The sequence below is a fragment of the Acomys minous genome (assembly GCF_964271855.1).
Source record: "Acomys minous genome assembly, chromosome: 3".
NCBI classification, from domain to species: Eukaryota; Metazoa; Chordata; class Mammalia; order Rodentia; family Muridae; genus Acomys; species Acomys minous.
In genome coordinates this window covers 17,242,181-17,256,351 of record NC_140485.1, presented here as the reverse complement: position 1 = coordinate 17,256,351, position 14,171 = coordinate 17,242,181, and positions in this window count along the sequence as shown.

Below are 14,171 nucleotides of genomic sequence, written 5' to 3'. Positions count from 1 at the left end.
GCCAAAGTTTTGAAATTCTCACTACAGGTAATCTCAGTGTGTTTTGACTCCAGATGTGCTATTTAGTGAGGTTAGCTTTTCCAGATGTCGTGATAAATTTCATTTACCTTGACAGGGTCTCAAAGTGGCTCTCTTAGAATCCAGGGTGGTTTAGAACATCAGTGTGTCAGTCCTGGACAAGTCATTTATTGCTCCATCTGATGCAGGAATGCAATATGGCTGACTCTAAGTGACTTATATATTTGATGTCAGTGGCACTCATTAAAAATTAAATGGGTTTCTGTTCAGAAAATAGAAACAAAGAAACAAAAATAATATGTATGCAAGTTGAAAATAGACCAGCTAGCAACAGTTCATAAAACTCACCCATAGGCTTTGAACTTTTTCAAACCTACTCTATTTGGAGTTCTTTAATGCTTATACCTCCCTTCCAGTCCACCTGCCCTAGACAGGAAAGGAAGGAAGTTAATAGGAACAGGAGAAGTAGACCTTTTTAGACTCAGTTCCTTGGAGTGATACCACTAGCGAGGTTGGCAGGATTCCAACAGGCCCAATAAACAGCAAGCCAGCAATTCAGTGAAGGTGACTGCAACCACAGCTGCTGGAACTCAGAGCAGCAACCAGAACCTGGAGCAGCAGCCAGAACCTTGAAGTGTTTGCTGGAACAGTTCTCAATTCTCTCCAGGAGTGTCTCGAAGGGGAGTGATAAACAGCCACATAATAAGAAATGATGCCAAGACCAAAAAGGCAAAAAAGCCAGGTCTCTTGTTTTGGGGCTCATAGATAGATAGATAGATAGATAGATAGATAGATAGATAGATAGATACATACATACATACATACATACATACATACATACATACATACATATCCTCTCAGAGTCTGTACTAGGATGTTTATCAGTTGGCAAAGACCATGCCTCGACAAGAGGTGGTTCCTCTTCTAATGGACAAACATCATCTGTTCTCTCACAAGTCTGTTTCCGATGGAAAAACACTGCACACCCTCACACAAGTCTATTTCACCTCCAACACTTGGAATAAATACAAAAACATATCTATATCTACTATATTCACCAACATTGCTTCAGGAAGATCCCAGATGAGACCCCAAAGTCAACTTTATTAAGGGAAGCAAGGGTGAGGCACAGCTCCACGCTGTTGCCCTCAGTGGCCTGAAGAGTTCCCTTAATATTTTAGAGACTTCATTTCAGGTAAAAACCAGGTCCTTATCTTAAATGAAGAAAAGAATTTCAAGACTAGCAGTATGAAGAAGGATTGGGCTTTATTAAAAATAGGAAGACACTCTGAAGATCTCCAAAACCACGTCTAACCGTGGTGTGAGTGAGAATGGCCCGCCTAGGCTCATATGTTTGAATGTTTGGTTTCCTGTTGGTAGAACTGTTTTGAGAAGGATTAGGAGGTGTGTCGTTGAGGGTGGTCTTTGAGGTTCCAAAATCCCACACCAGTCACAGTCTCTCTCTCTCTCTCTCTCTCTCTCTCCTCCCTCTCCTCCCTCTCCTTCTCCTTCTCTCTCTCTGTTCTTCTCAACACGCAGATAAAATGTAAGCTTGAGAACACGGGTATGCGCTTCCCAAAGACCTGTCACATTTTATTAAAAGACGTTTTATCATAAATTGTTAGGAAAAAGAGGGAGAGAATAAGATACACCCAGTATGGGCTTCTCAAGGGAGTCACAGTTAAGTGTCTTAGCATCAGCTGTATTCCATTTTACTGACTCTCAAGTTTTATCACAAAGGCTTTGTAAGAAGTTTGTTTGGCCTACTTTTTGATAAGTACATTTATGGGATGGCTTTAGAAGTGCCTTGGATGGAATTATAATTGCATATTGTAAAACCAGGAGCCACTGGGGTTGTATGAGGAGGGTAAGACAGGTCTTTTAGTATTAATGGGGTTTCTGGCTAGATTCCTAGAAAATTATAGGTTTACATCAGAGGAGGGAGAAAGGCTTAAGCATTTTTTTTAAGTTGTATTGGAATTCTCAGCTGACGAGAATCTTCAACCAGACTCTGGAGCCAGGGATTTCTTTCCTTCCCAGGCTCTCATGTTTTTTTCATTTTCCTTCTTTCCTGCTGCTATAAGAGCATGTGTCTAAGCAGTGGGAGCTGGTTTGACCTTGTGATGCGCAGAACCCATGTTTCCTTCTCCTTAAATCCCCCATGTCTAGGCCACTACTAGTTCCTAACTTTGCTAATTCCCTAGGATCAACACAAGTCCCACAAATTGATCTGTGGCTAAAGCAACAAAAGTTTGTCCCTTCACAGTTATGAAGGCTAGAAGGCTAGGATCATGGTGACTACAGAATTGGGCCTACTGAGACCTTAAAGACATAACCTGTTTCATGTAATGGGACACCTCCACTCTTATCAGGACAGTTATAACATTGTTAACCCAATGCTTCTGACACCAGGTGGGTGAGGGGCTTTCCCACACACTGTTCTGATGCTCTGATGCTCTCTGCCTGAACACTGCATCAGACCCCACAGATTAAGGATTTGAAACAGATACTTAAAAGCTGCTTTTGCTAAAGGGTACTGGCTTCTCGCGGGTCTACAAGGCAACTGAGAGCAGGATAAAAGCCTTAGGTCTCTGCCTGCATGCTATGTCTAACTCTATAGCTTTTGTTAGGTTTGAACAGTTGTAAAGCAAGTTCCCTGAGTGTCTGGATTTCAGGACAAGATAGGAGGATCTTCGATCTCAGAACGCGCGTGTGCGCACACACACACACACACACACACACACACACACACACACACACACACACGTGAACACACTTCAGGTGACTTTCAAGTATACCCCTTCCATTCCCTCCAGATTTCTTCCTCGCTTCCCCATCATGCCAGCCATTTCCCCTTCCCCTACCCTAAACAGCTTAAAGTAGGCTTCTGTGATTTTTCCCGGTAGTCTGAAATTTCTCCTCCTCCTTCAGACTCACCAACTCTCTGACATTAAATAAGTTATATGGCCTCATGGACCAATCTCTGTCTCAATGTTCTTTATCTTATCTCTTCAGCCTTCCTGGCAGGAATTAAAGTATTTCAGACCATTGTGCCCTTCCCTTTGACTATTACACTGTTGAAATAATGGATACTAAGAATCCAGAATTTCCAACAACATCGGTGAACATATTTGTACCTTTTCTGCCGTGTCAGAAAAACAATAAATTCACAAGATCCTGTGGTTTCGGTGGCACCAAGTTGCCAGATAGCCCTACCTACCTTGGTAAACTTATCAAGGTAAATGTAAGTTATTTTGCTCCAACCTTAATTACTAATATTAGCTCTAATATCATATAGCACACAGGAAAATGTGTCTATATACATATATGCATGCATGTGGTTTACAGAATGATTATAAGTTAAAGAGGCTGTAGCAGCAGTCTCTAAAGTGGACTGAAAAATCTATATTGATAAGATAATGAAGTCATTGGAGTCAGGAGGAAGTCACTGTCAAGTGGAAGCTTCTGGTTTCTTTGAAGACTCAGTTGTGTCATGTGAATGTGTTTTTTGTTTTAGTCCCAAGTATGGGAGTCTTTTTCCACCACTAAAGACAGCCACATGACCTTTATTAGTGGAAAACTGACCTGGAAGCTTTCTCACAGTAGTAACATGACTTTTGACTCTGATAAGGGATAAATAAATAGATGCCATGGACAATGAGAACACTTGCATCACTATGCCTTCTGATGGTTCGTATCATTTCGCTGGTCTTCATTTTTTTTTTTCTCTACACTCCACTTTGCATAGAAAAATGCTCCAGAAAACTTGTGATACTCCAGATGATTCTGGCCTCTTCCACTGACTCATGCTGATTCGACAGTCTTGCTGTTTCTGCTGGATCTTGCTGCTGTTGCTGCCGCCGCCGCTGCTGCTGCTGCTGCTGCTGCTGATGATGATGATGATGATTCATGTTGCTGTTTGGTGTTTGCTTTTTGACTGGCAAGCTGGTATCCTGACAACAAAAAGTGGAATCTCCCCCAAGGAACTACTTCTAAAAAGCTCTAACCCTTTTCCTAATTAACCTTTCCCCCTACCTCTGCACATGGGGTTGGAAGGGAGGTAAAAGAGTTTAAGGACCCTAAGTAAAGGAGGTTTTTGAAAAGTCTAAGCCTACACTGCTGCTGAATCTGCTAGAGTCAGAGTTCAAAAGCAAAGCCGCAGTGTTCAGATGTAAAGTGAAAGGCCAAACGAAGGTCCAAGTGCCAGAAATGGTTGGCTCCAGTACAGGTCTAGATAGGTAAAAAAGTAGATGGGCAGGCTGTCAAGTAGGCTGCATCACAGTGAACTGAAGCTACAGGGACAGATTATCAGTCCTTGACACACAATAGGTACTGCTGGAGGAGCACTAAGTCCCACCAAGGGTATAGAATCTCTGTCTTAAGTAGAGATTCAACCTTTCAGTTGGGCAGTGTCAATCAACTGGCCAAAGAACTACCGTCGTAAGGGAACACAGGTTCACCTTTAGCCATGCTGAAGAGATAGCTGGAATTTAAAAAAAAAAAATACTGCATTTTTCCTTCCCAGAATCCTGCCCTCTAGCACTCTCTAGAAACTGCCATGGGTCTGTCTACCTGAACCCTAATCACTCCCCCTTTCCTTTTCCTGTCTCTCTGTTTCAGATGCTGCCAGAACCTAAGAATGCCTATTCTGATACTCTGGGCTACTGTTCCACTTCTCTCTGTGGTGCCTGGACATCACCAGGCATCCAGTCTGGAGGGAGGAAGGGCACACTTCTCCCTGGAATGTCTGGGCACCACCAGAATCCAGGCTGAGAGGGATGGAACTAGGAGTAGGGTCTGTGCTACGGAATTTCTGGTCCAGCTTGGGGTGTAGGAAAAGCATTAACAGCTCTGATAAGCATGCTGTAGAGAAAGATCCTCTCTGCAATTCAGTGTAGTGTCATAGCTCTTTTTAGCGGGGCTGCCAGCACAAGACCAGGCCACCATGGGAGCTCAGGTCTCCAGAACCAAGCTAGGTGGGCAGTGGGAGCCCAACCTGACTCAGACGAATAGGGCGTCTGCTTTGGGACCAGCTGGCAGCCTGCTGCTACAAAGGTGGACGCTCACTGTCTTTACAAGCTACCAGATGTTGCCCAAAGCAACTGGCTGTGGTGGTTGAGGTGAGAGCCTGACTGACAGGCAGGTGTGTAGGTCCAGCAATGAATTCTTTGAGGAGAAGGGGGCCCCTTCTTTCCCAAGTATTACCGCTCTACAGAAACAGCCGTTCTTGGACAATCATTGGTGGAATAGATGGTGTGTGTTTATTCCATGTGAACAGGGACTTTATAAACCTTGGACAGTGGGAAGAAAATTGGGGGTGAATATCTCCCATTGGTTAGGGCTGGCATGGTGGTGATGCCCTGTTTACATCCAGGTGCTGGCTACACTGACTGCCAGTGACCACCTGGTTGAGAGTCAGGTTTATGTGCTACAAGGCAGGCAAGGAAAACAGGGAGGGTGCTGTCCCACTCCTGCTGGTCTCAGGGTAAGATTTTATATCTCAAATTTGAGGTTTCTGGTGTTTGAAATACTCTACCTCACCAATTCCTCTAGTGGCGTGGTTCATGTGCCCCACACTGGGCTTCCTTATTATTTCTCTAAAGTGCCTCATCCCTACCATGTGACTGCTTGCCAAGAGATTTACACTTTGCCTGTGGGGCCTGTGTGTGTGTGTGTGTGTGTGTGTGTGTGTGTGTGTGTGTGTGTGTGTGTGTGCATATTAAGTGCAGATGCCCATAGGTTGGCCTCCTGGGGCTGGAGTTACAGGCAGTTGTGAGCCATCTGATGTGGCTGCTAAGAAATCAAGCTCGAGTCTTCTGGAAGAGCAGCACATGCTCTTAGCTGCTGAGCCATCTCTCTGGCTCCCCTGAGTCCATTTTGAAATTAATTTATTAATGAGACTGAAAACTCCAAGAAAGGACTCTGATTTTTCCCAGTATCGCCTAGTGGTCATGAAGGGATTCCCAAAATTTCTGGTAACAGAATCAGAAAATAGGTTGAAGTGGAGCCATGCCATCGGAGTGTCACAATGAGAGGGCCGCCACCTCCACTTCTGACTGGTCATAAACTGGGGATTGATATGAGCACACTGTGGGCTCACTACTTTGTTAGAGTAGCTCACGGAGCTGAGGACAATACTTTACCTCTATTTATCACCTACTATAAAATCCACACAAAGGAAACAGATGATGAGCCGGTGAGAGAGATGTGCCCACCCATGTGGGAAGATGGGACACGGAACATTGATGTAATCTCAATGCCTCACTTGTAAGAAATGGGTGTTGCTGTTGTTGTTGTTGTTGTATCAAAGTAGTTAGCCCAGGAAGGACTCCTATTTCCTGAACCTCCACCTTCCACCTCGCACCAAACAGGCAGTTGCATCAGAGTGTGAAGCTGAGCCAGTGGGAGGAGATCCAGTCACCACCTACGGCAGGAATAAAAGGCAGCAGCCATGTTAACCTCAGTGTGCTGCTGCTAGCCCGCTTTGGGACCTAGTCCAACCACCCCTTTTTTCAAAAAGGGAATTGCTTTGCGAAGCTCCTTTCTCTCTGTGTGTTTCTTTGTGCGACACAGAGATCGTTATTTTTAACTCACTCTCAAGAAACATCCACAGATCAGCTCTCTGAAAGCATCTCCTAACCTGGGCCTTTTTATTTAAAGGGTTTCATTACCTAGGCACGGTTGGCGAGGTGGCTGGCCTTTGAGAGTCCAGGGAACTTGCAACCCTTTGCCCCTCCCAGAGCGGGGCTTTGCCTTTTAACCCTCTAATTGCCTGGCTGATTTCCCTAGCAACCAGCTTTCCTTCCAGTGGTTACTTAGGAACTTTCCAGAGCTTATCTCGCTAGTATAAACTCATGTATTGTGGAAAGGGTTTTTCTGTTAACATCAAAAGATGTGCCTTTGTCTTTACCACCCTGGTACTTCCCAGCCCTGTCTGAGGAATGGAAACAAAAGTTCTCTTATACCTGAGAACCTCAGGGAAGCCCCTGGGGGCTGGGGGGGGGGGGGGGAGGATGGTGGGCGGGGAGTGGAGGGGGTTGAGGGGGAAGACACTGTGAGGCAGGAATTGAGTAGAAACCAAGATGTGTGCTCATGTATTTCACGAGAACAACTTTGAAACACGTGAAAATGGAAAATCTTAGCAAAGGAGTAGGAGAAAATGGAAATGATAGAACTTAGAAATAAAATGAGCAATGTTTAAAACTTACTAGATGGCTCCATAGGGTAATAAAGATAACATGAGTAAAATCAGTGAACTTCACAAATCAGTGGATGAGCTCGACTTAAACTAGGACCTCTTAAATTTTCTACTGGAGACCCCTTACCAATCAAGAAAATTTTACATGAGCCCATGTATACAAGTATATAAAATAGGTTTACAAATCAAATATTTTTAATTTAATTTAAAAATAAAATATTTACTGATAAAAAAACACACTCAAAATATTCTTCAGAACACATATAATTTTAGCATTTCTTGTATTTGTGTATAGAATGTATGGTGTGTATGTGTGTGTGTACATGTAAACATGCTTGTTAATATACATGTATGCACACAGGTGTGTACACACGTGGGCAAGCTTGTGGCAGCCAGGTGTTGGCGTTAGGTATCTGTGCACAATTGCTCTCCAAGTTCATTTTTTGGCCAAAGTCTCTCCATGAATCCAAAGCCTTCAAGGATCCACCCGCCTCTTAGGCCTGCAGCACTGAGGTTGCAGGCATATGCCATCATGCCTGGACTTTTTATATGGTTTTAGGAATTCAAGTCAGGTCCTTGGGTTTACATGGTAGGCTCTTTCCTGACTGAGCTACCTCCCCAGGACCCACTAAAAGCAAAAGTAAATTCATACACTGCTATGGTTTTTTGGTTTTGTTTGTTTGTTCCGAGGGGTAGGGATGGAGGTGAGAGGTAGATTCCAGAGAGAAGCACCAAGAGTAACTGTCTTCATGTCAGAGATTTACTGGGTTAGTTACTGACATCCCTGGCAATACTTAATGGTGCAGCTCTGAAGAAGGGTAATTTCTGTGTGTGGTGGTTTCAATGAGCATCACTCAGATAGGCTCGTATATCTGAATGCTTGGTCTCCAGTTAGTAAAATTGTTTTAGGAAAGATTAGGTGTGGACTTGTTAGAGAAGTGTGTCACTGAGGGGTGGCCTCTGAGGTTTAAAAAGCCCATGTCAGGCCCAGTCTCTCTCTCTCTCTCTCTCTCTCTCTCTCTTTTCTCTCCATCTCCAGCTTGCAGATGTGAGTTCTCAGCAACTCGCTATTGATCCAGCACCACACCTACCTGCCTGCCTGCTGCTGCTGCTGCTGCACGTCTGCCACAATGGCCGTGGCCTCGCCCTCTGGAACTGTGAGCGAGCCCCCAGTTCAGTGCTTTCTTTTATAAGTTGCCTTGATCACGATGTTTCTTCACAGCAATAGAAAGATAACTAAGACAACCGGATGGTGTCTGCTCTTAAAGGTCTGTGAAGAAGTGAGGAGAGCCCATCCAGCAGTGCAGCAGCAGGCTTAGCTAACAAGCAGTGTATACCGTTAACCTGAAGTCAGGCTGTGTCTGATTCCCCAATGGCAGTGGAAGAGAGGGGACTCAATCAGCCCTTTGTGAGGGGTATGAGAGGAGAAAGACATGAGGTAGCCAGTTCTGGTGTATAGGGGGTGTGTAGGGGGTGTGTAGGGGGTGTGTAGGGGGTGTGTAGGGGGTGTGTAGGGGGTGTGTAAGGGGTGTGTAGGGGGTGGAGGTTGTAGGAACAGGTTGACCTGTGGGGCAGTAGGACCCATGATCCAACACATTCCAAGATGGACGTGTTTGTTTATTCTCAAATAAAGTATTAAATCTGCCAGGCATAGTTATTGACATAAACAAGACAAAAAATCCAAAACAACAACAAAAGTCCACTGCTTTCACCTCAAAAGGAGCAAGAGATGCTTTTTTTATGGAGCCGAGTCTGAGTGATCACGGCACAGCAACACAAATTTGGGTTACTCCAAACACCATATTCCAATGTGCTAACAACTTTATGACTTTTTCTTTTATAGTAACAGAGCAAAGAAAGTTATAAATAACTTTCCAAATACCGTGGTGGAAACATCAGATAGGCAGAGTATAGGCATGCAGAGAAATGTTTTTTAAGGAATGGTATTATAAAATTACACACAAACAGCCCATGAGACAAGGACAGGTAACTTCTCTCTTTTTTTAAATTTTATTTTATTAATTTATTCGTATTATATCTCAATAGTTATCCCATCCCTTATATCCTCCCATTCCTCCTTCCCTCCCATTTTCCCCTTACTCCCCTCCCCTATGACTGTGACTGAAGGCAGGTAACTTCTCTTAATGCTGTGAAAAGACCCCATTTCTTCTCAGTGTGTCTCCCCCACCTCCCTGCTGAGTTTTCTGCTCGTGTTCTGTCTACAGTGTGCATTCTTTATTAAAACTTTCATAGCAATTTTAATCTGTAAGTACTTTTAGCCCTGCACTTTGGGCTTTTCCCTCTAGCCACAACAGGACATATTGCCTTTGTTTTCCACAATTAAAGCATTACATTCCTATAAGAAGATCAGTACTTTACGCATACAGTGAAAATATTGCAGTTCAGAAGCTTCAGGGGCCTTGGATCTGAGCCGGGTGCTTCAGGCAACGTTCACTGGTGCTTCATTGTGAGATGGAATTCACAGACCAAAGTGTCGGTGTTGAGATTCCTAAGAGGCTACTGTTATAAGAGACATTAAATGTAAGTCTTTTCTGTTAAACACTAAAACTTTTGTTTACAACAAGGAATTCAAATCTATCCCCACCACCTTTATAGAAATATTTCAACCCCCCTACCACCAGCTAAAACTTTTGTTTACACAAAGGCCCTACTTCATTTTCAGATATTAAGTGACTTAAATGACCCACCCCTTCCCTCTGCCTTTCACTTCCTCTATGTTGTGTCTTTTAAAACTAGTCAAATGTGAGAGACTATGAGGCCAATCCCCAGGCAACGGGGGAAGACCCTGAGTTCCCTGACCCCTCTGCTTGGTCTTCTGATTTTGTAAGTGGCCCACCCTTCTGGTCAGAAATAAAGTTTTGCCTTGTTGAGATGCTTTAACTGAAGTGTTGGTCTCTTCCTTTGTGACGTAGAACTCATTTCTAACAACATGAAATTGTGCTGGGTGACACTGGCCATCATTGCCAGAAACGCCTCAGATTCATTACGCATTTGATTTTGAATATGGTTGTTGTTGAAAGGTCTCGGGTTCGGGGCTTAAGGGGGCCACTGAGGCAGACTGTCCTTTGGGGTAAGAGCTTTGTTAGCAGAGATGGTAACACCATGAACAGACAGGCAGCAGCACGGTGTGGGGTCTGAGGAGAGTTCAGAGTCCCCGAGGCAGAGCAATCCCTTTCTCAGAGATCTCAGGGTCATGTAGTTAGACTTTGATTCCAGAGCAGGTGGCAGGGAAAGGGAACGGAACTGGAGGTGAAAGACTCTGGAGATGTGGAAGAAGTGAGGGAGGGACACGGCCAGTGAGGTGTGACCACTGTGGGTCATAGAATGTGTCAATGTGTCATCAATAGTAGTAGCCCTCTACTGTCCCAGACGCTGAAACTTCCTTGGGGACGTGAGAATGGCACCTGACATTGCCCAGAATCTGACACCAAGGGAACTGAAGTGGGGTAGTGAGTCACAGATGGGTAGGGGATTGCCATTTCTTTTACAGAAGAAAAAAAGGTGGCTACTGTGGTCACAGCCTTAGATGCAATCTAGTCTGGATTCTAGACATACGTGACCTCGTGTGGAACTGCAACCCACAGTTTAAAAAGCTAGACTCTAAATAATGAGGAGAAAATAAACTAAAAGAACAGAGTGTATAAATGTTAAAGGAACTGAGCCTACTGTCCTTTGTTGATGAATATCTTTGAATTTTTTGTTGTGAATATATCATGTGCGGTATTGTAGCATTTTCACGGATTGTACACTGAGTTTCTCTGGCTCCCATTTTCCTTCCTCTTAGTTCCCCTCTCTCCTCCAGACAGATTCACTGAGCTTTCGTGTCCGTTATACTTACACAACTTTACTTATCTACATAAACTCTAGGAACTACGAAGGGAAGAGATGATTTTTTAAATGTATTTTCTTGCAAAAGACTAAAGTTCATTATGACTGAAGAAGTTTCGTGTGTGCGCGTGTGTGTATCAAATTTTTCTTATCTACCCTTCAGTTGCTAAGCACCTAGGTTAGTTTCATAACCTAGGAATTGTAAGCAGCGCTACAGAGAATCAATATCTCTGGGATATATTCGCGTGGAGGCCTTGGGTAAATACCCAGGAGTGGCAGAGCTGGACCATGTGCAGCTGTTGCGCCCAGCTGTGCCCTGCCCCCAGGTACTCCATGCTGCCCAAGAGTGTGGCTCTGTAGTCTAACCTGATATCAGGTATAGTGATCCCGCCACCATTTTCCCTTTGCCCAAGGTTACTTTGTCTATCTGGTGTCTTTGGTGCTTCTGTATGACTTTCAAGATCAATTGTTCTATTCCTGTGTAAAAAAAAAATTTGAAGATTGCATTAATCTTTAGATTGCTTAGGGTAATATTGTGATTTCCACAATATTAATTGTTCGACCCAATGAGCCCTGATGGCAATGCTAAGCACGGGTTCGGATAGCCCCTGGCCGTTTGACGAAACAGATTAGTCAAAAGCAATGAGTGTGACATATGAAGGATCATGGAACTCTCCACTCTGAAAGTGAGTCACCATTTCTGTTAATAAGTCAGGCCATTTCTGAGACAACTCCTCTCTGCCAGAATGCTAATAGCACCACTCAACTGCTTCTGGATAAGCTCAGGGCTGCTAATCATTAAACACACAGTGTGAGCCTTAATGATGGATCCTGGCCATCTTTGCACATTTTGTTTGCTTCATTTTCACCAACTTTCTACTTCCTTTTAATATGATTCTGTGTGTGTGTGTGTGTGTGTGTGTGTGTGTGTGTGCATGTGTGTGGAGGCCAGAGACCGAAGTTGAGCATCTTCCTCCATTGCTTTCCATTTTATTTTTTGAGACAAAGTCTGTGTATTATAAATTATACCCATACACTGGCATGTGCCATCTGTGCTTGCTGAGAGCTGGCTCTGAGAACAAGCAGCCATGTTTATTTCACTCGTCCTCCAGGACTCCTTGTCCTGGGACAGCCCAGCCCCTGGCCTGTAACAGGGAGATAGGAGAACAGCACACGCCCTTGAGGACAGCTAGAAGGAGAAACATTTCCATAGAGGTTACTGTTTATCTCGCGGTATGAAAAGGCCTGTGTCAGGAACTGGGGGCCTGAAGCTCATGCCGGGAGAGAGTCTGGGTCTCTTCAGGACTCAACATCAATGCAGCATGGCTGTTTGGCAGTGCTTCCCTAGTCATTTTTACTAGATTTTACAGGTTGTTGTAAGCACCTGATATGATGCTTTACTGTCTGCTACTTGCTCTTTGTGCTGTGATTTTTTTTTCCTTACTATATATTTACTAAACTCATTCATTGGAAACCCAAAGTACAGCTATTGTAGATCAAGGTGATAGATTCCACTAAGTTGGCTGGCCAATGAGCTCCAGAGCGTGCCTGCCTCCAGCCCTCCCCTCTCATACTGGGGTTACAGACACCACCCCAGCATCCTTGTGTGGTGCTAGGGAATCTAATCTCAGGCCCTCGTACCTGCAGGACAGGTATTTCCCAGGTAAGCCAGCTTCAGGCTTAAAGTGTGGTTGTTCAAGCTTATGCAGCACACGCCTCCAAAAGGCTATTCACTTCGAGGGGCCTGAGCAACGCATCCTTCACAACTGCAGAAATAACAGACTCGTTGGGATCCTGTTAACAAAGTTTTACAGTGATCTCATGCTTCCTAAATCTTCTGGAAATGGGTTTCCTGAAAGCTACCCTCCCAGCCTCCTACAGTAAGTCATTAACCTCGGTGCCTCCACCCTCCCGTCTCTCAGCTTACTTGGAAGCCGTTAGCTGTAAGAGCCCATGAAGCTTTCTTTCACCGCTACATGTTTAAAGCAATACACTGTCTATCAGAACAGCCCGGGAAGCTAATTCTGCAGCTGCTGCCGCTGCTGCTGTTCAGTTTTGAGGAAAGCTTTGTTTCTGTCTTTTCACGACTATTACACAATGATATGAAAGGATTTGTCTCACATACCTTTCAAATGATGTCTTTGTTTCTGGAAACATGCAAACATGACATCCGGTCTTTATATATAGCCTTATTTTCTCACGTCCTTCCCCCAGTGTGCTGGGAAGAAAAGATGAGACCTCTGCCCTATAGAGGCAGCGCTGAGCATTTGTAGAGCATAGTTCAAACACTAAAGCAAGTGCTGCTGCTCACAGAATCCCCGGGGCTGCTGGGAATCATCCAGAAGCTGCTAGTCTTCATCTTCTCAATACTCTGACACAGCACACGTTTCCCCACTCCCACCCCAAATCATCTGGCCAATGCCAGAAGCGAAATTTTATTCTGCTATTTTAGAGACTTGAGAGTTCCAACACCACAAAGTTAATCAAGTATTTATTAATTTGTATTTCATAAAGAATGGGGAATAGAGTTACAAGAAATATTTGGTCATATACAACCAAAAGTATTTGGAATGGTTTGGGGGGAGGGGTCATTATCCCAGAAATTCAGAAAGTACCTGGAAAAAGATCTGTACAGTTGGCATAACCAAATTACTCACAGTATCTCCCCCAGCCGTAGACACTGACCACGGCAGCCTCTGGACTCCTTGTGGCAGTCCCTGATAGGCCTTTAGCAGTTACATGAAGATGATGCCATTCTTGATGAACAGCATTTTGTTGCCACATAGGACCTGCCAGACTGCCAGACTGCCAGACTGCCTTCTCATTGTTGGCATTCATGGGGAAAAGAGAGAGTGACGCTGCAGGTCAAATGGGAAGCAGCTTCCAAAACTGACCTGGGATCCTTCCCATGTTGTCTCTCCCTGTAACCAAATGAGCTCACTCAGTGAAGCGAAAGCCTTACTTAACACAGTCTTGCCACCACTGTCCCCAAGGCTACCTCCAGGTGGCCAGGGACCCTGCTGTGTACTGCCTCCTGACTGGCTGAGTCCTCGATGGTTTCTTAGGAACCGCCTGCTGGTAGACTCCAGAGCACAGCTGTGCTGAA